Source organism: Stegodyphus dumicola, chromosome 6 (assembly GCF_044657685.1).
Source record: "Stegodyphus dumicola isolate Sdum_Otavi_A_Nest chromosome 6, ASM4465768v1".
Taxonomy (NCBI): Eukaryota; Metazoa; Arthropoda; class Arachnida; order Araneae; family Eresidae; genus Stegodyphus; species Stegodyphus dumicola.
Window position 1 is genome coordinate 72,004,856 of NC_140773.1, and position 23,810 is coordinate 72,028,665.

Genomic DNA, 23,810 nt, shown 5'->3' on the forward strand with positions numbered 1-23,810 from the left:
TCGAGGGGTTTATGGTAGGGGAAGAGGGTTGTTTGAGTCTTGAACTAGCTCCCGAGGGATTGTCTCTCCTAACTGGGATGGTATCTTACCTCTAAAATACCTTGACTTCAACCATACCAACCAAAGATGAATCCCTGCGCTCTTCGCCACGGTACAATTCTTAGGTGTTTTCTGATGTTACTGGTAAATAAAGGAGATAAGTCACAGCAACAGTTATTCATCATACGAGGTAGTTTATTCAATGCAATACTCTATGTGTCTATGTGTCAAGAAATCTCAATGTGTATCACCCTCACACTAAGATCCTATTCAGATATGCATCGTATGAAACGCCATATGAAGAAATATATAAAATCATGGGGGTCTAATTACATAGCCAATATGTGCTCGTTCATTAGCATATGTTGAGTCACGCCTGCGTTCGTTTTCCGAATTTCATGTATCGAAAATTTTCTTAAAAGCATACAAATAAATGTTTTAGCACCTTTCGCAAGGAGTGGCAATGTTCTTATGGTAAAAAAGTAATTATAATATTAAAAAGCACATAATTAAACACAGAACATAAATTCGAAAAACGAATGTTCGAAGTACAACTGACAGTGTTGGATACATCGTTTGAATTTGAATTTGCAGATTTTCATCAGTATTTTAATCGACATCGCTTATATATTATACTAAAAAATGGATGAATACTCGAAACTGAATTATAAAGATTGCAAATAAATTCAAGCTAGAATTCCGAGCCGTGCACATTGGAAAAATGCCTTAAAATTTGGTATTAATGCACTCTATCATGCAGTAATTTGGAACTGTGAACGCCTATCACAACTAAGTGCAACAGGTACTCTATTCTTATTCAAAATTGGGAAAGCAAATCCCCTTTACCCCCTCCCTCAAGGAAACACGCAAAAGTCTCCTAAATTCGTCCTGCAATCATAACAAAACCTTTTATATCTGCAGTACAACAAAACATCGTAAAATCTTCAATTACCTCCTCCAGATAGATTGTATATTTATATTTGACAACGACACGTGTCCCGTGGCCTCGTATGAAGTTTAAGAAAATGCCATTTGATCCGATTAACTTTCAAACCTACGCTCTAAAAAGATTAAAAATTTCTGACTGTAGTCCTTATCACTGAAGAATTTTAATTTATTCTTTTACAATGATCATGATTAGATTGGCTGTGACGGTAGATAGGCTTATGAGTTTTCTCCTATCCAAGCAAACAAATTTCAGGAAAGGGAAATTAAGAATTGGAAATAATCTTATGCCCACGATTAAGCATAGAGAAGGCCAGCTTTATGTTTGGGTGGAAACAACTTAAAACATGTAAAATAAATTAAACATTTTAATATTTAGAATTCGTTGCTTGATTGCCACAGTTTTTGAAAATTATTGTAAGTTTTTTGGATGATTATCAATATTTTTAAGAAGCAAATTTAATACCATGTCAAATCAAATTCTTCTTCAGATGCCTGTTTAAATATTGCTGATTATTTACGGGATGAAACGCATGTATTTAATGACCCTATTGAAGTTAGACAAAAATCTTTAATTCCTTTCAGTAAATTCCTTAAAAGTAAATTCAAATGCCTCGGAGAAATCTTCGAATAAAACGTCAGAGGAAATAATAGAAATTTCTGTTTTTCAGAATCTAAAACATATAGCATACTGCCCGAGCAAAAAAAGAAATATATATATGGTTTAGAAATACTAATTTTTCTTTTCTGCAAGATTTGTGTATAGAATGTTTGACATATTACTAATACTGAATAATTTTTTTACAGCTGAACGATTTAATTTGTTTCCGAATACTTTTATCCTAAGAAATGTACTCAGTTTATTACCGACTATCTATAGATTATTATTCCCTTAATATTTAAATATATCTGATGTATTTGTAGACATCTGCGATTAAGTAAATGTGCTCATAAAGATGTTAATTAAAATAATAGAGGGAATTCTTATTTATAATAAGAACGTATGATATTTTAAGGTTACGAAAAGTAGCCCCCTCTATACTGGTCCATGTAATGAGAGACAAATACAATTATTTAGCAGTGGGATGTTAATGACATTGAAATTTTTCTTTATGTAAAAAACGGAAAACATTATGCTAATTACAAAAATAAAACTTTGTATTTACGAGGCACATCATAATTGTACGAATAATGAACAAGCTGCCTATCTAAAATTAAGATAAAAAAAATTAAACAGTGCGTATTTTAACCATTAAATCTCTTAAATTGTTGAGGAATGTAAGATCGATTAAAGTTGCAAAAATAAATTAAGAAACTTATATTTTGTTAAATGGCAACACTCTGAAAAACGATAATGCGTAAAGCTGCATGGAATTAAATATGATGTATTTCGCGCATTGGCAAAGACCTAACTAAATAAGTGGAATGATTATCGGCGGTGGCGTAATTATAACGTAACGTGACGTAGCATAACAGTTGAAACATTTAAGTGGCTCCGAAAAGGATGTTTCTAATGTCAAAATGCTTTTAATTCACAAACGGCGTTTCACAGATATAAATTCACATAGTATTGTTATTTTTGTTTCATCCTTTAAATTCCTGAAATTTGTAGTTTATTATATATAAGTATGATCAAAATTCGTCATTTTTGACTGTCAGTGAACGCGATTCTAGGAAGGACTGTAAATCCTATGATGCTTAACAGAGCAAAAATCAATTCCATTAGCATAAAAGATGTAACTCTACTCAAACATTGAAATCAACCAGCAATTGTTACTGAAAGTTAATTAAAAGACATGGTAATGTGAATCTTCGGCAGAGCGTTTTTCCTAGTCAAAGTGATTGATCAATTGATTGAGATATCATTCGCAGCTGTTTACGCTATTACTGAGTGACTCAAAAATGCTTTACGAGACAATGGGTGTGATTTCAGAATGCGTCTAGCTAGATGAGGATGTTACCTGCCTTCGAAGCAAAGGGATGGAAGAAAATTGTTGAATAAATTATTAGGTATGTGTTTTAAAGTAATTGAATTACGGTGCAAAGTATTAATGCAGTGGTAATGATGAAAATCAGTAGGCTACGTTGTTGATAACAAGTAGCGTAATTTCGTGTTAAGTGAATTAAAACTTATTTAATTAGATTAATTGTTAAGTGGTCTAAAACATGAAGGAGGTAAGTGCTACAAGGCTATAAATTTTCGTAATTTTATTTATTTGTACAGCTTATAGTTTCTATACAGTTAGGTTTAATAAATTATTTTATGAATTTAAATTTTATTACATCACTATATCGAGTACTTGAACTGCGAGGGGCTAAAAAAGTATGAATAATGGATTTATTCGAAAAACCAGCTTTAATATTCACATCTATATTTCAAGTAAATCAGTTATTTTCAAATCAGTTTCTCAGAATGAAAATTCTCAGGATTCAACAAATTCTCAGTTTCTCAGAATTCAACAAATCAGTTTCTCAGAATGAAAATAATTGGTTTTTAAGCACAAACTACTCTATTTCGAGTTGTATTTTCCAAGAGAAGAAGAAAGAAATATAATACCATTTGCTGTTGGTTTTCTACAGCTATGGATGTGTCTAGAATATTTACGCGGAGTTTAAATTTAGAAAAAGAGAACATTAACTTAAATTAAAATACACGCTCTTAATTTTAACAATATTTTTGTTATTTTTACCTCCAAGGTTAAAGTTGGTGTTTTATTATGACACTTGAGCGCATGCATTTTTATTGTTGCCTGTATAAACGTTAGAACTTTTATCAGACAAATGCAAATATATCTACGCATAATTGTGATAGAGTACAATATTCTAATGTATTCTAACGCTTCTGTCTGCGGTCGAAACGAATGCTTATGAGATTCAATCAGCAACGCGAAATATAATTTTCCTCTAGTGTGCAGTCTACGAAAATTGACTCATAACGAATGAAAAGGAGGTAATTCATTTTGGCAATGAATAGCGGGCGGAAATTTCCATATCCATTAAATCCATATTAATTCGTCCCGCGTTTAATCCATGCATTTATGTGCAAGGCATTTTACCCAATCCTCTGCAGATTCCTTAATAACAACTTATTGCGCTTTAGTCTCCATTAAAATGAGCAAACCAATTTCTCAATTTTGGGTTGGAAGAAAATTACTCCATTGGAAGAAATTAAGTGTTTAAACGCTGTTGAGTCGTTGATTTTCTAATGTCAAATTTTTATATGTTTATTAGTTAATCTCTTGATGCAAATTAATTTAGGGATTTATGTCTCTAACGTTATTATGCTTTAGTAACTTTAGACTTAGAAGCACTATATGGTTTTAGCGTGCATACATTGCTATCCCCTTGGAGTTGAGAGCTAGTCTAGCAACCACTTTCTTTGTTAATTGGTCTTTTAGGAAGACTCAGCGGCGATGCCTACATGTAGCCATGATAAATTGGCTAGGCGCTAGAGAATGTTATTATTTTGCCATGTTGGGATGCAGTCCCGACGAGAGCATACGTTTTTCTGAATTCTGTCTCTGTTTTTTTACTTTCTTTTCAGTACCATTTTCGTAGGACGACACGCGATTTTATGATTTATGTGAATATTAGTTATAGCTGAATATTTCATACTATTCTCAAGAGGCAATACTGCCATCCTCGATTTTGTAAACGCCAATCGTTTGTAATATTCGAGTCAGTATATTATATTCCGACAGTTGCAATATATGTGGAAACACGTAAAACTATGGAATTCGTGGAAATGTCGTTTGTTGTAGGAATGTGTTTGTAAATCAGAATTATTTATTTAAATTTTTTTATACACAAGGTTTGTACTTTTTTGAAATTGTGTGTGCTTTAAAGAAAATTCTAGAAGAAAGAAATTTCTATCTATTCACATGCAATTCCGTCATTCCGCAACAGAGTTCCCCAGCGGCAGAGCAGTAAATTTACTGAACACAGGTAGTTCGACCTGGGCCACTGCATAGGTGCTTTCGTGGTTTTTATCAATGTGTAACCTGGTAGTCTGGATACAAGCCCGTTTCCCTAAAGGAAAGTCCTCCATTAGGCATCCCTCCTCCTAGGCAGATGGCCGTCGAGTGCTTTGCAATGTTCAGATGAACCAAACCATTTTGCGACAATAGATACACTCTTTTGCAAAAAATCGAAGCACCAAGAAGGAATTTTGAGATCGTGACGAAATTTGGTATGCAAAAACATCTTGATCGAACATGCAAATGATCAAAGTTTCAAGGCAAATGAACAGGAATTGCGATCATAGCGCGCATTTCTAGTGAGCAATTCCCAAAGTATAAAACCAGTAACAGAGGCGAAAAATTAATCTTTTTTTGTTGTTGCCATTGTAATTCCTTAATAATAGTAATTTGCATTAACTATGTTTCACTTTTCGTTTCTTTCCTGCCCGATGAAGACGTTTTCGCATTGCGTTTTCTCCCCGACGATTTCGTCTACGATGTTTTCGCCGCTGTTCCTTCATTTGTAACCCCTTGAAGCTATAATCTTTTTAAAGAGCATATTGATGACAATCAATCATTTTTACTTTTCAGTGTGTAGTAAGGCCTTTTCAATTCATTCGAATGCTGATGGTGTTTCACTGATCTGAAATTAATCAACTACCTTTTATAAGAAAATATCAGTGGCAGTCTCCAGCTATGTATATGCTTCACCCATGTTTTTGCCATTTTTAGCTTTTAATGTTAGGTAAAAAAAATTATTGTTCTTTAAGTCTTGAAAGACAGTAGTAAATACGAAGGGAATAACCGAGATGGTTTAATTTAATAATGAGTCAAATTCATTTCGAATAACTGGATAACATTTGTAAATATTATGATTAAACATTATGAATCGTACTTAATTACTTTCAAAAGTATTTATCCTTTTATCCTTTCATCCTTTTATGCAACCTTTTATCCTTTCAAAAATATGAATTAAGCTGATAAAGTTTTCCGCTCTATTATTATTACATTTATTATAAAAACTTTATCATCTTTTCATATTTAATTGCAATCTTTAAATTTTTTTGCTCTTTAGCGAAATGAATACTTCTTTTTTCTTTCTTGGTGTTTCATTAGGACGTAATTTTTAAGCTTTCGTAGACCATTGAAACTTATATGCGTCGTGTAAGAATACACGGAAAATGACTTAAGTTTTATATATATTAAATAAAATGTAACTTCTATAAAAATATGCCTCTTGTAGAGTATACCTTTATACAAATCCTTAAGATATGAGCTTGATATGCCAACTTGTAGATGTACACTGCGGAAAAAAAGGGACAGTTCTGTATTTCCCGTTCTACTGGGCCGATTGACCAAATTCAGATTACGTTTTCCCTGTCTCAAAAGCGCGACTTAGCGATATTAGATTTTTATATAGCATCATTCTAACATAGGTATTTTGACACAAATTCGGACTTTTTCTGAAATGGCATTCCCCTTTTTTTCCATATTTCGATTCTACGACTCAAAGTATGCATCAATATTAAATTTTGTAAAATATGGAGCGAAATTTAAGGAGAAAATCAAAAATTTAACTTAACACATTTTTTTTTCAGTCCGCGCCAAGAATAATTCACTTGGCGAACTTCTTAATTTATAGCAACCTTTTATCCTTTCCTTTTTTTATTGAACAAAAGCGGGAAAAAGACATGGTTCATTCTTTCAAATAAATTTAACAAAGTGCGTAAAGCACATTTAACTTATTATCGCTTATAATAAAAATGCCAAATTTCAGGATGCGTCAATATATAAATTCACAGGTATCGTAAGACATTTTGAATAAAAAACTCAAAGTTTTTGCAGGTATGTTTAATAATACATTTACGATGTTAACAATTTTATGGGTTATAATAAAAAGGTCTTTTCAAAAAAGTTATAAAACCATTTAAAAATAAACCATTAAAATGTGCCAGTTATATTTGGATTAAACCTAAATTTTGAAATGTGAAAGGAACAATTAAGTAAGTTTAATAAAAGAAGAGATATTTATAAGTATATATCAAATTCAATTAACATTGAGGAACTTTAAGGAAATTGAAACTTTGAGAGCTAATATTTAAAAACTACTCGTGCACTCGCACGAGTTACAAAAGTTACAAAACTTTTCAGTTTGGCATAACTTGAGTGGTAGAATCTAAATATGGAAAAAAATTGGCATGTAATATCAGAAAAAGTCCGATTTCGTGTCAAAATACCTGTATTAGAACAGCGCTGTATATAAATATGGAAATATTTATCTAAATATGGAAAAATAATCTAAATATGGAAAAAAATTGGCATGTAATATCAGAAAAAGTCCGATTTCGTGTCAAAATACCTGTATTAGAACAGCGCTATATATAAATCTAATACATATCCTAAGTCACGCTTTCGAGACATGAAAAACGCAATTTGAATTTCGTCATCGGCCCAGCAGAACGGGAGATATAGAACTGTCCCATTCCCCCCTTTTTGTTTCCGCAGTGTACATGTTTTTAAAATATGTCCGAATTTTTAGGACACTCGTATATCATAAAAGTTTAAAACTAATAGTTAGAGACCTGATAGAATGCATATCATATAAAAAGTGTCTTCAAACTCATGAAGAACTGCTGATACCCAGTGCTCCACAAGAAGTAATACTGAACAGAAAAATATTCTTTGGGTTAGGAATAAATTGTGGTGTATTGTAAAAAGTCATTTAAAGAAAACCTTATGGTCTAAAATATGCTACTTAAATTTTAGCATTTATTGTAAGATACTTAAATCATTCTTCTGTGTGTCTTCATGCTATATTACTATCATTCATAAATATCAAGTTAGCTGAAAAATCAGGCGTTCTCCGCCGACAATAGAGTGGTAGACTTTTTTTAGCGTCTGTTCTCAAGAATCTAGTGACTTTATAATTTGATATTTAGAAAAGTGTTTTATGCTGATATATTGAGAGAGAATTGGTTTATTTTTCTATTTTTTTGTAATTATTCCAGAAGGAAATTATTGTAAATTAATTCATTATTATCAAGGCAATCTTTGAATATTATAAAACGCCTTCAGTGAAATTGAAATAAGATTAGAAGTGTTTTATTGCAAATGACAGGGCTTCTTTATTTGATATCAGTTATGAGAGGTGATTTAAATAATAGCATTGTTTTTAATTTTTGTGGACGTTGCAAAAAGTGTCATTGAAATAAGATAACATTATTTTGGGTAATTGATAATTGATATTAATATTGACGAGTTAAAGAAATATTTCTGAAAGTGAAATAAAATCCGTTTATCTTCATGAAGGCTTCATAAACATCGTCTGGATATAAAATGCTTTTATGCAGGCAGTTGCTATATTTATTAAGAAAAATTGTACAACTAAAAACTCCTAGTAGATACAAGTTAATACCAGATAATTTCCGCTTAGACACAACATTAGTTAATTTTGGCTAACTGTGATTACGACGATAATGTGCCGAGAGTGTATGATCAAGTGCACCATAATAAGTCTTAAAAGCTTGTTAAAGCTTCGCAAGAATCTTCCTTTTATTCAAATTTGGTTGCCAATAAATTGTGAATCTTTTACAAACGTAATAGCAAGATATATCCAAGACACAAAAGTGTTTTAAAAAATGTATACACGAAATTTCTTCAACCAGATGACTTCAAGATACATAGCAATTAAAAAAATTATAAAAGATTCTTTTAACATTGCCATGCAATAGTTACTATTCATCTATAAAAAACGTTGTATGTGTGTGTGCCGCTCTTGTTGCAAGAGCGAGTAATGCGTGTTTAAAAATATAAATGCTACAATTTCACAAGACGCCACTAGAATGGTTCATAACGTTTCAAGTAATTTGATAAAGGTTACAACTTGTCAATCATGTTGCCCCCAACTGGGAAAACCGAGGAGTTGAGAACTTCATAGTGCTTGCACCCTGATCCCCAAAGGGCTAATGCAGGAAAAGCAGGAAACGTGGAAGAAAACTCTCTCCCATTTTCTTCGCATCCCAGAATTTTCCCATAAAAATTTATGAGACGGATTTTTAAAGGCGCCATGTCTGCAAGGAAGGGAGTGTTTATATGTTAAAAATACGATCCTGTAGAATCCCTCGTTGAATTTTAACGTGTCTCTTGTGCAAGGGAGACCCAACCATTGTTTAGGATGGAAATAAAATCATGCTGGTATCGCGAAGAGAGAGTCATGTTTCGGGGGAGGGGAAAAATAATGAAAAATGCAAAAGCCGGGGTTTGAAGCTTGTTGTTGCGCTGACAACTCAGTGAAAAAGTTTTGAATTAGAGATATCTGTTAGATTTTTTCTAGGTTAGTGAACATTATCGATAATTTTTATTAACCCAAAAAGGCAATTTGACCGAATTTAATTTCGTTTTAGAATTTTGCATCGGTTCACTATAAATATCGTCTCACTTTTCAAATTGTTGCCACCAAATATCAGAGCCCTGCATTATATTTAAAGAAATTAAATAATGAAGAATCTGCATGAATGTATGTATGTTTCTCGCACTGTGAAAAAACAGCGATACCTAGAGACATCAAATTTTGAATAACGTAGTCCCCCATTCGAATATGGGCATCTGGAACCCGGTATTTGGAATTTATTTTATTATCTATTTCATATTAAAGAAATTTTGATTTACAAACTCAATGATTTCAAAGCGAGAATGGCAACACTGTACGGAAGAAAAAACTTGATTAAATTTATCTACTAACTTTGTAAGGGAATTGTTTCTATTACAAATTAGGCTAGTATCTGTATTAGAACATCAGCAACCATGTATAAAACATAATTCATTAAAATTATTTATTGCTGTGTCTTGTAGACGTTTCTTACGAAGAAATCGAAATACAAATGTTATCCAATCCCAATTGTTTTTTAACATATTTTAGTATTGTATTAGAACTTAAACTAAGACATTTAAGCTGAACATTACGTAAATATAAATTAACTAATCCTTAGCTTCTAGGTAGATATCTCACACTTTCTTAGCACGAACTCGCAACAGGTTAATATATCACTCACTAAGAGCACCTCAAGGCAGATACATACGGCAGTCAAAAATTGCTACTCGCTTAAATAGACACTTAGTCAAGAACTGCAGTGTAAGTTTACGAAATAACTAGCTACACCCGCTATTTGAATTCCTCTTAGATTGTATTCTGACGAAAAAATATGGAAGAATCTGTAGCTTGGCATTTAATATATCGCACTGCAATGGCGGAGATTCATCCAACTCAGGTAAGAAACTGCCTTTAGAAGAACAGAAATTGAAGGAGATTATTAGTGCCTAGACCTAATATATTTTTATAAGTAAGTTGTTTCGGTACGTTTATTTCGTATCTGTTTCTCAGATAATTATGTTTTTAGTATTTAGAGCAAGCTATTGTTATATTGCTCGAATAGTCTAGAAATAATAAGAGAAAAAGTTAAAAATATGTAAAACTTTACAAATGGCAGGGATCTTCTATTCCCATTTTTAAAGCATTTGTAAACTAAAAGAACCGCAGTTTTCTCGTGTACATTTTGGAAATAAATAGGCATTATATCAATAGCTAATACCAGCTACTTACAGTTCTAAGACAAAAAATGAACTTTAAGGAAAAAATGACCGAGATATTTCATTTTCTATTCTGAAATCATACTCACGTGCCTTATACAGGTGAAAGCGCGGAAACTTTGTGTTGACTAGAAATAAAATGTAAGTTGAAAAAAGCGTTCCGATCTCACTAGATTAAGTGGGGAGCATTTTTGTGCTCGTTGGTATGACAAATATTGAATAATGTAATATTTGTCAAACGTTTTGTGTTTTATATTATAACGTAGACACTTTTCTTTATGTAAGTAAACGGACGAGGGACCGTGAAAAAGTTAAGATTTCGTTGTAGAGTCTTATTCGTTTACGGAGCATAAAATATAGACTCTACTGAAAATTAGATAGCGAATTCTCGTTATGCCTTGAAAACAGATAACTACTGATGAAAGTTAGAACAACCTTTTTATTTTAACTATGCTGAACAGAACATGCGCACATTCGGTGCTCACAAATTAACCACAATTTATGGCGAAGTAACTTCAATACAATATAGTATGTACATTCAGAATGAATCAAATTTCAGCTAAGTGGCTACCTCCTATTTCAATATAAATCAGATTTATCGGCTTCATACAGCAAAGCCGAGTTTAAAATATCAAATAATCTAAAAGTGAGTGGCTGACAAATGTTCAGCTGCAAAAGCTACTTGCAAAACACGCGGCACAAATCTCGCTCGCTACATAAACTCGTTTCTCAGAGTAAATCCGCTCTACTTGTACGTAACGTTTCTACTACGAACTCTTCAATTCTGCTGCTTAAATACTATTTCTGAACTCACTTGTATTTTCCATATATGTCATTTAAATTTGCATTCTAGCATCAAATTGAAATCAGAAGAGAAAAGGAAAATTTCTTAAAATAAAAATAATTGATTAGTACAAAATAATGTCGTTACATTATAATTCTTAGAAAATTAGTTTTTTTAACTCAAAAACATGAATATATGCGTTATTTAAAAGAATTCTGTCACTGGAAAACATATCTACGGTCAACGAGTGTAAAAATTAAAAATAAAAGCCGGATAAGGAATATTGTGGAAACAGCGTATCCTTTTTATTCAATAGTATTATAATTACCTGTTCATGTCATCATCTTACTGTCCAACGTAGTTTCAGTTTCCGGAAAAACTCGGATTAAGGAAGTTTTTTGTGCGCATTTTGAGGTTAACCTACTTGAAAGGCAGGTTAACATCATGATATTTCAGATGATTCAAAGAGTACACATGAAATTCATTCAGTTCCATACAAAAATAGTAATCAATGTCACCATAATTATAATATAATAAAAATGAAACAATAAATTAATAGGGTTTTATAAAACTTTAAGAGTAAGCAGAGTAAACAATGTGTTAGAAGTTGCAAATAAGTTTAACAATAATAATAATAATAAATATATTCCTAAACGTTTTGGAGCAGCACAGACTTAGAACCAACAGTCCAGAAAGTAGCAATGAAAGGAATAAGTGCCAAACGCAGTAAAATATGAAATGCAATTTTGTATATTTTGTAATTTCTCTTAATTTGCAGTTGGAGCTAAGCCAGAAACACGCTGTGTGATAAAATGAAAAACCTCAGTTTAAATACAGGCTTCTCATTTGCATTCTGACAAAAACATGGAAAGGAGAAGTTATAGTAAAGGCTGAAATTATAAATAACTGCTTAACTGACATGAAATTCCCTATATGTTGATGGCGTAGTAGATAATGTTAAGAGTCGATCCATGAAGACTTGAATGCAATTTTGGCACACTGAACACATTTTATTCCTGATGAATTCTAAACCATTAAAATTTTTAAAAAAATCTGGAAGGTTTTAGATGTTATTTTACGCCCAAAGGAGCGTTTCTCCATTTACACACAAACGCACGTTTCAAAAACATTTGGGCTAATGTCCCTTTGTGCTAATGTCCCTTTGGGCTAAAATTATTTAAAAACACTTAAAACTAATTCCAAATCCGGGCTCCCAGGTGCTCATATTCGGATAGAAGACTACGTTGTTCAAAATTTGATGGCTCTAGGTACCGTTGTTTTTTCACAATGCGAGAAACATATACACATTCATGTAGCTTCTTCATTATTTAACAAATTTTAAACTCCAATCAATTTAAAGTCCAATTAAATTTTCAAATCAAATTATACATATATATATATATATATAAACATAAAGAAACTTAATAAGATGACTTTAGATGCTTTAAGTTTATATATATATATATGGGTTCTTTAGTTTCGAAATCACAATTCATGTTAAAACAAAACATATTTAATAAAACATTAATACATCTATAATATAGTTCACATATTAATACAAAATCAATAACATCTTACATCTATTAATACAACATCTATATCATCTTACAGCTCCTCTCATCAAACAATGTGGCCAAAGTTCTATCAATTTCACTCTTGCAGTCAAGAGCTAAAATTTAGACAGCGCGGGAGGAAAAATATTAAGCTAAGGATTTAAAATCCCACATTCGGCCTTCCTTCTATGCGTCGACCTCGACGACATATTTTACTCTTGACATCATAAATCATTGATCATCTTACATCATCGTCGTCTTCGGTAAAAGAACCATCATCAAGAATAAGCCGAAACCTGAAAAGAAGTACGAAGGGAGAGGGGAAGATTGTGTGCTAAGGACAAAATTGAAAGGAAACATCTTAATTGTCCTTCATCTTTGCAACAATAATATCGTCAACAGTCCCTTCTATTTTTCAGAAATCTTCATCTAAGTCAAAAAATATCTTCATTCATTAACATTTTTGGAAAACTTCATTTCATCTTAAAAATAACATTAACTGAAATAAAAGTAATTAACTTTAATTTACATTAACTGATATTGCTTTAGGAAATCTTGTTTTGGGAACAGCAGGTTCTTTAATGAAAGATTTACGTCTCATACATGTCCTTGTCTTAGGTTTAGTTGATTCGTAAGCTGAAGTCGCACTAGAAAATGCTGTTGAACAGCATCAGGGGGGCATCACCTAGGTCTCTATAATGTTCCCAATCATCAGCATCAAGAATTTCTCGCAACTGACGAAATTTTTCATCGGTGATACATATTTTCCTTTTCAGTTCTGCTTGTTTAGCAAATAATCTCTTCTCCATAATTTTTCTCATGCGATCTTTTCCAAAAGGTAGCTTTTCTTGCATTTTCAGTTTAACATGTTGAATTTCTTTTTCTTGCTCAGACATGATTTTATCTTTGGCTCTCCTCTGAAATTTTGCAGCTTTTACTTCATTCTTTGCTTCTGATAGTTGCTTCTGTAGTCTGTTCTGATACAGAAAGTTTTCTTTCCAAAGATCTAACTTGTTGTTCAGAAGCATCCAAACCCATTTGTAAAATAGATTTTTCTTGTTTTAACTGTTCTTTACCTATAATTGATAAACGTCTATGGGTCTCGAAGAAATAGGTTGATAATCTTTTAAAATACTACACATTTCAATATTAGTAGTAGATTTTCCTTTGGCTTGTCTTCCTTTAAGATATTCAGATGTACCAGTATCCAGTTCTTTAGCTTGAAGTATCTCTTGCTGTTTACTCTTTCTTACTCTTGGTATTTCTGTTTCACCAGCATTATATTCAACTAGTTTCGCAGGTTCTGAATTCTTTCTTTTTCTAGAATTTTTTGGTCCTGAAGTGGACTTTTTGGAATCATTAATTTTTCTATTACTCTCTTTGATTTCCTGAACTTTCTTAGGTGGATTTTTCTTCTTCCTTTAGGAATGGAATTCTTTCCTTCCTCTACATTTTGCAGTTTTCCTTTTCTACGTTTAACATCACATTTTTCTTCCTGAGACTCCTCTTCCTTTAATTCAACAGCATCTGTTTCCTCTATAGGGTTATCAGTTCTATTAGAAATATGACTTTCAATTAAGTGTTTTAATTCAGAGCTATGCGCTTTATTAATATCCGAAAAATTATCTAACGCATCTTCTTGATCTATATTTACATACATTAAATTCGATTCAATTTCATCTTCTACTACTTTCATAGATATCCCGCTCTTGTTTATAATAATTTCCATTTGCGAAAGCAATTCATTTCCAATAACAGCATTTTCCTTCATAGTTCCTTCAGGCACAACATAAATATTTGATTTAATTTCGCAGTCATCAGTTCGTATGGAACCTTTAAAATAACCAATAGGTTTTACTTTATTGTTACCAAAGCCTACTAGAATCAAATCGGAAGAATTAATATTAGGTGAACCAACTACTTTATAAATATTTTCCGATACTATATTTATATCACTTCCTGTATCAATCAGAGCTTTTACTTCTACATTATCTATCGATATAATTTTATGCATATCATTTAATTGCTTCATTACAAATATATGATTCAGTCTGGCAAGATCTTTTATATTCGTCTTATTTTTTGTACATTCTGCGGCTACGTGTCCCAATAAATTACAATGAAAGCATTTTTTTCCCTTTCTCTTATTTTTGCAGAAATTCTCCGCGTGACCAAGATTTCCGCAGTTATAGCAACGAATATTTGTTTTTATTTTACTTTCAGAGTGTCGCTTCTGGTTTTAGAATTAGGCTTAACGGATTTGTTTTTATCATTATCTAGTTTAATTTTTTCATATACCTTATATTTTTTCCTGAAATTCTGCCAACGTTTTACAACCATAAAGAATAGCTTTATTAAATGTAGAATCGTTTATACCATTAATAACATATTCAATTAAAGCAGCGTTTTCAATATTACCTTTAGAACACATATTTTTAATTACCACAAAAATATTCATATAGAGATTCGTTTTCCTGCATTTTACGTTTTGATAATAATTCGTGTAACTGAGCAGAGTTATAGTGAATACCATATTCATTTACTAATAAAGCCTTAACTGCATTCCCCGAATTAATTTTCGTTTCACTTTCAATAAATAATTTTGATTTGCCAGTTAAAGATCTTTTGGCTAATATCAATTTCTATAATTCATTTAGTTTTAACGAATTAGATACATCCTCAAAGTTTTCAATGAATTTTTCAACCGAATTATACGGATTACCATCAAATTTAGAAATCAAGCTTTCAATATCATTAAAATTTATATACGCATTTGAAAACTGTGAAAATGGAAATTGAACTGATGATTTACTAATATATTGTTTTAGCTCATGATCTTCGTCAACAGCAGCAAAAGATGAGTCGTTGAAAATTCGAGCAGTTGATGCATCGATTTCACTATTAACAGAAGTATTTCTTCTTTCATCCAATATTGCTTCATATTCCTCTATTTGTTGCTTGTAATTTGATCCTGATTCTATCCCGATTTTGTGGGTTCTTTAGTTTCGAAATCACAATTCATGTTAAACCAAAACATATTTAATAAAACATTAATACATCTATAATATAGTTCATCTATTAATACAAAATCTATAACATCCTACATCTATTAATACAACATCTATATCATCTTACAGTTCCTCTCATCAAACAAAGTGACGAAAGTTCTATCAATTTCATTCTTGCAGTCAACAGCTAAAATTTAGACAGCGCGCGAGGGAAAATATTAAGCTAAGGATTTAAAATCCCATATATATATATATATATATATAAGACACTTAAAGCATCTAAATTTAAAAGTAAATTGGAGTCAAAGCAACGCAATTCCTCAACAATATTAGTAATTGCGACCGTCCATAAGAGGTTTAAGAGACTATCTAAACAAATCAAAATTAAAATAAGAATTCATACTAGTACAAACTCGAAAAATAGAAATACAAAAGGGCAAAAATATATAACATAATAAAACTATAAAAGTAAATCTCCCTTTACTGAAACTCCAATTCAGAACTCATTAGGGGAAAATAAATTAAAGCTCCATAAACATCGATTAATATGTTTCGTTCTCCTCGTTCATTTGAGATCAAAAACCGAAAAAGGAATCCAATAAATTTTCATTTAAGACATTAAAATTCATATAAAACCAAAAAATCGAATCTCAAATGTACCAGAATTTTCCATATATGCCTTCGAAACACTTGAACAAAAAAATAAAACATAACATTGTGGCAAATTGACTACTAAAAAATACCATAAAATTTTACATTATGTAAAATGACGATTCAAAAGAACCAAATTTTTCTAAAATCAAAATTTAAAAGCAAATACAAATAAAGAGCAAAACAAATATAGTTTAAGTAAAATTGTCATTTAAACAACACTTAAAAATTGTGTTGTCCCCATTATGCTAAACTAAACGTTTAATACCTTGAAAACGAAAATCTTTCCACAGAGCTTTCTAAGAATTGTCTACGAAACGGTTTCCTTTTTTTTTTTTTTTTTTTTTGGTATTAAAAATTTAGTTCAGCATCATCGGGGACCTCTCAATTTTTGAGTGTTGTTTAAATGCAATTTGGCTTAACGTACATTTGTTTTGCTCATTATTTGTATTTGCTTTTGAATTTTGGTTTTACACCAATTTGGTTTTTTTGAATGGCCATTTTACATAATGTGTTTTTTTTTTTAAATTTTGTGTTTTTTTTTTAAGGAGTCAATTTGGCACATTGTTATGTTTTATTATTCTTTCCTAGTTTTTCGAAGGCGTGTAGGGAAAATTCTGGTACATTTGAGATTCAATTTTTCGGTTTTATATGAATTTTAATGTTTTAAATGAAAATTTAATAGATTCCTTTTTCAGTTTTTGATCTCAAATAAACGAGGAGAACGAAGCATGTTAATCGACATTTATGAAGCTCTAATTTATTTTCCATAATGAGTTCTGAATTGGAGTTTAAGAAAAGGAGATTAATTTTTATATTTTATTATCTTGTATATTTTCTCCCTTTTGTATTTTTTATTTTTCCAACCTGTTCTACTATGAATTCTTATTTTAATTTTGATTTGTTTATACATTGTATTACCCTCTTATGCACGGTTGCAATTATTAATATTGCTGAGAAAGTGCCTTGTTTTGACTCCAATTTACCATTTTACTTTTATTTTACTTCAATCCTGCAGCTACAGCGCAGGACGGGTACAAAAATTTTATTTTTATCTTTAGTCTGTTATTATGTTTCTTTATGTATATATATATAAATTTTTTTTTGTTTTTAAAAAATGTTTTGTAATTATATATACATATACAAGTATATATGCTGTTGTTACAGTGTGAAAGACACATTTGAATTTTAATTGACAGTTTAATTTATATATTAGACATTATAATACATATATATGCATAATCTGATAATTAAAGAGCATAAAAATGATTTCAGTTTCTCAAATAATCAAACAATCCATCATTCTTAGTTATGCATATTTCTTTCATAATAAACGTGCAGGAAGAAACACTTATGCTGCATTTATTTGGAATCGAAATTCTTATTTAGGAGAGTTTACCCTAAAATAGCGTAGAGAACGTTTTCAAATATCGTCTCGATAGGGTGGGTGGCCACAGATGGGGGTTGGATGATTTCATATGGCATTGAATGGAGAAGCATCAGGTCCACATATTCGGCAACGAAAAGGTGATAGGAAAAAAGAAGTTTCCCGCGACTTTATCGATGAGCAATAAATGTCCCAGTACTTCCTTTCGCCCCGGGTCTTTGATGGATGGCAAGAATTCCATCAGAACTATTTCAATTCCTCCTCTGCTTTTGCTGGCACCATTAAAAAGAAATCAGTGTCAGGACCATGCACTTCCCAAAAGCCTGATACTCGATTGGTACTCTCCTGAGAAATAAATAATGGGTGTTGCTGTTTTGTTGGCAGACATTCGACACACAGCGGTTTTCAGCAGAAGAACGGTATAGGTCAATTTCAATATTGTTCGTGAATAGTTAGAAATGATTCATTTATTAGATATGAAATTGAATTATTCTATTTATGCAGGCCATACGAAAGTGAAAGAATCCTAAGGCATAATGAATAATACAGAATTCGGATAGAGTTGAATTTGTTTGTAATTATAACAAGTAAAAGAAAGAAATGCATTCCTGTATCTGTCTAATGAATTATATTTATACTGGACGCAAATTTAAGTATTAGGAGCATATAAATACTTTGAAAACGAAGACAAAATTTGCAGCAATTATTCATATTATTTATTATAATACTTTACATAAGTATGTAGAATAATTTATTGCGTCAGTCTTATAATAGAGTTAAAATAATAATTAAAAATAAGAAAGTGTAACATAGTGAAAAAACATGGTAAAAAAGGCAGGCTGCTTAACAGAGTCTTCGTGTATATTTTTGAGTTCTTACTTGAGCATATGAATTAGTTCTTACTTGAGCACTTGATATTTACCAATCGGGCATGTAGACTATTCGCATCTTATGAGAATGTTACATAAGCATCATAGACTCGTCTGGAAAGGTTCTATGACGCATTTCGAAGGGCATAGTAGAGACTGTCCTCAAAGGTAAGGTTGAAAGCCTCACAAAACATATTTCAGATAGCTAGGCTGCACTTAATCCTATATTATATCTTCATGACATCATTTTCAGCTCTGCAGAAAGTAGAAAATTGCAGACTTCCACCAACTTAATTGTTTAGAATCAAGTTCAATGGAAATATAAATATATAGAAATGAATAGCTGATTATGCTAAGAACTACTCTGAAACCAACGTGTGCAACTGTGAAAATTTTATCTCAGATGTTAAAAATGTTGTATATACTTGTATGATTTAAAAAATCACTAACTTAGAAAGTTAGGCAAATGTTCTACGAAAGAGAAGCAACATAAACGAACTTTTATTACCTAACTATAATACGAGCGAATATAAATTGAAGATGCTCTGAAGTCTTAAATAATATTCATATATTTTAAATAACATTCATAATATTATGTATATAAATATAATATTCATAATATTCATATTTATTAGCTTATAATATTTATAAGGAGTTGAATGATAAACTCATACATGTTTAATAATTTAAAATCATATGTAAATGTTAATCTCGGTTCACCGGCAGCCTAATAGATAAGACCACTGAGTACTGGTAAGTAGAACCTGAATTTTGTATCTTCATAATTTAAGTGGACTAACGGCATAGCGTTTCGTGTTTTTGTGAAGCATAATGTGCAAGGGAGCCAGTTCTCAGAAATATATCTCTTGATACTGACAAAATGTTATTGCCGAGATAAATTATCTGCATTAAATAAATTTAATTTTGCAATTAATTAATTAATTAATTGTAATTTAATTATCTACATTAAATAAATATCTGTGCATATTTAGAACAACCACATTGTTGAATATAGCTTTGGAAAATTTCCTCGTTTTTTGATTAAAGCTCTAACTATAATTGTTTTGAAAATGAAGCTTATTTCCTATTTTGTCTTATGATGCAAAGACTTGCTAACTATAAATTTAGTACAATATATAAAAATGCATAGATTATCAGGCATATTCACTTTTTTAATGTAAAGCAAAATATTAAGAAATCAGGTCCAAATATGATCGAAATTTGTAATTTAGGTTCTAGAATTCCTGCATTTTTAACATATTCTGAAATACAAGAGATGAGGAATTTTTGAGAAATTTTTATACTCATTAATCATTACTTTATTATCACAGATCTCAGATCTCAGTGTTTTATTTTTAATATTGCTGTACCCAGACTAGAGTATTTAATATCTAATCATTCTTAAAATGTAATAATCCAAGTAGAGTAAGGAATTTATTTTTGTTATCTATGTTTAATTGTTTCACAGTTGTTTTTTCTTCTCCAAAAAGAAATTCTCAAAGAGAGTCAGGACTCTTTTAGACTAAGAGTCTGTCACTGGTCAGTGTAGTATTTGCACAGCTGTGAACAGAAAATCAAACTTACTTTCTAATAGACGGTTTCTAATGCCCTATATTATCAAATAATCTTGAATCCTTGAAATATGTTAGCATGGAACACACTTATATTTTAAAAACTACTTTGGACGTCTATTTTATTTATTTATTTATTTATTTTTATTTCTTTCTTTAGTTGGTATTCTGAAATATCTGACTAATTTGTGATGGAATATATTTTCCAATTTCGCAGGTGTAAGTTATGACGTTTATTTCAAAAATACTCACAAAATTACATATGATAGCTTGTGAAGACTTAGTTTCTATCAGAATAGAGTAGTTAAAAAAATACGAACCATAGATAATTTGTAATTTTTCTTGATTTGTAAGGAGCTATAGCATTTCTCTGCGCGTAAGTGTTTATTGTCATCCAACTAGCATTTTAAGATCTGTATTTAAAATGGCGGTGAGAACACAATTTATTTATTGCATTTTTCTCTTCGAAAATCTTGTTATTAATCTCAGTGGATTACTAGATGTAGAATTAGTCAAACTGGATTTGGAATATCTGTTATTTAAATTTTTCCAGGTTCTATATCTTTATTAATATCGCATAAATTTCTAGTTTCTTTTTTTATAAATGTATAATTTTTTGAATTTTTTATAAACTAATTTTCTTCGTTGTGTTAAAGTCTTACTTTAAAAATTTTATTAAAAATGAGCTCAATTATGACTAAGCACGAAAATATATGTTTAGAAATAGGAATAGAATTAGAGTAGAATATATAGGAATAGGATAGAGGCTTATAGAATAGGGAATATGTAGGCTTAGAAACAGAATATAAATAGGAATATCTTTCACTGTCACAGAATGTAAAATATGACTTTACGTAATATTAAACTTTCGCTAAACTACAAAATTTTTAGTGTTATATTTTTTATTGTGTAATCGATATTGCTACTATTAAAATTATTATAGTTACGGAACTCGATAATGTTATATTACCTACTTTATAATCGACAGTATTATATTACCAACTATATAATTGATATTGCATACTGTTACGAAATGTACTGGCGCGGTGAGATGGCTTCTCCGCAAAGCAGTTTTAGGGTTGCCATAAAATGGCAAGGGAAGGCAGGATTGCGACATTTGGTGAGAAATCGTCCATTCGGCAACATTTGGCGACAAAATTGGCGATATACTATGGACGGTTGGAGAACCTTCTGGAACGAATTCTTACCGGTTTAGTCCAGAATGTTCCCGAACACAAGCCGAAAGCTATATAAAAACCCTGCTGGTCCGCAGTGAGGGTGTGCTTCATCGAGGGAGTGTGTGTCTCTCATCGAAAGTGTGTCTCTCATCGAGAGTGTGTGTGCCTCGTCTAGCGAGTCAATCCCAGCGGAGTCGATTGAGTTGACAGCCGGGCAGGGAGTGCCGAGTGAGTCGTCGAGTCCACTGAAGAAGTCTGTTAGTGTATCGCGGTTATTACATCGTCGAGAGAGCGTGTTGAGCTCCGGCAACGACTGAACCGAAGAGTCGGGAGCTGTGCTCGTGTGTCGTCGAGTGCATCGCGAGTTGTAGCGTGGAGAGTCTCGAGAGTACGTGGAGTTCCAAGAACGACCAAGCAGAGTCGAGAGCTGTACTCCGGAAAGCAGAGACGGGTGCTTTGCAAGAAGCTGTCTCCACCGTGATAGCCTGATAACCTGAAGGCTGTGTCGCTGATCGAGTCAGCGTGTTTATAGTAGTTCACGACGACTGTAAAACGTGTTTCGGAGCTGTCCTGACAATACTGGCTAATAAAGTGTGTTTCGATACTTCATCAAGTGCCGTCGTTATTCACTCCAAATCCACACGAACCCCGTACGAACGTGAAGGAAGAAAAACATAACAACTGGTGTCAGAAGAAAGAAAAAAAAAACGTAATAATACTGACAATCAACAGTATTATATTACTTACGGTATACTTAATTTTTAGTTTTATACTACCTACTATATGATCGAAAAAGTTACCTTTCTTTTGGAATGCTTTTCAACGAGATATAAATTTTTAAGAGAATATATTTAATGAATGCAATAAACATATAAAATGTCGTAAATGTCAAAAAGGGATGTAGAAAGGAATAGAATTTGGCGACCAAGTAATTTCTTTAATAGAATAAGACCTTTAAGTTATCAAAAGAAAAAAACAGTTCTTTCCCCAAGTGCTCGAAGAGCATAAACATCAACTCCGGTAATAATGATTCTCTCTGCCTCTGTGTCCACATTACCACCATCTGCTGCCCTTAAATCATTTATGTTGACTTATATATTTGCCAATATTCTGAAAGTACACAAGTTCTCAGATATGAAAATATATAGATATATATGACTTAAATGTTGCTATATTTTGTATTGCTGAATCTCTTTTTTTTTCATGTGCTAAATTACAATTTCGAAACAAATTGTTCCATATAATTTAAGATTATAGGTAAAAAATACAACTTTAATCTAGCATTTCTTAAGTGTTTGATTCACAGTGATTATTAAGTTCCTAACCGTTTTTTAAATACAGCTTGGTTTTCCTTGAGAGCATATAATTAACAAATTATCACGAAAGTTTACTGCATTATAAAATTATGAAGATTAGATATTAGTAATGAAGAATCGATGCAAATAACGTACGCACTTCAGTTGGAAACGCTTAGTAAACCTCCGAAGTTTTTAGATTATTGATTCGTGGTTGACTTTGATTTGATGAAATCGAAAGCAAATTCAAAAGGCCATTGAAGAATTACTGTGTCATTCACAAATCAAATTGTTATCAAATGCATTCTTAGTAATATATCTTAAATTTAAGTTTGACTCAGAGTCTTCTAATTTGAAATAATCATTCAAAATCCAAATTAGTTTAGGAACGAAATTATGTTATCTGATTAGGTACGCTTATTACTACATGTTTTTACGAATTTTGTAAAATATAATATCAGAAGTCTGATGAACTAAAGCTTTGCCCAAAAAATAAGATTATAGGGGCAAATCTATTTAACATTAAGTAAATGACTATGTCGCTAAATTGGTGACATATCGTCGGCTTGGCGATAATTTTCGAGATTAACATTTGTCACAAAATTTGGCGATAAACCGCTAAAAGTCATCAAGCATGGCGACCATCAGGCGACATTTTGGTCGACTCCCTGGCTAACTATAATTGGTACTGTAACAGACCATTAAGGAGCTATTGCATTTATATATACAATTCAAGGTTACAAAGAAAACGAAATTCAATATTAACAAAGAAATGTTAATGAATGTTAATGTTATGTTAAATGCTACCAAAATGTTACAATTACAAAGAAATTCAATGTTAATACTATACTATTTCATTTTTATTTCAGTTCATACCTTCTATCCAATATTTACTGAAAGCAAATATAATTCATTTTTCTGCCGACATGACTTACTTCAGTTTTAAAATTCCGTTTCGTATAATGCAATAGCAGTGAATTTCTCA

The 23,810-nt window shown here is 31.3% G+C and overlaps 1 protein-coding gene and 1 long non-coding RNA gene across 3 annotated transcripts in view; one reads left to right on the plus strand and one right to left on the minus strand.

Annotated features, from left to right (window-relative positions):
• The window catches only part of LOC118191452 (BAR/IMD domain-containing adapter protein 2-like), a 509,223-nt gene that overhangs the window by 133,442 nt on the left and 351,971 nt on the right, over positions 1 to 23,810 (plus strand). The gene's annotated exons all lie outside the window — the stretch shown is intronic.
• LOC146996778 (uncharacterized) overlaps positions 1 to 23,810 on the minus strand; it is a 190,698-nt gene that overhangs the window by 97,369 nt on the left and 69,519 nt on the right. The window lies entirely within an intron of this gene.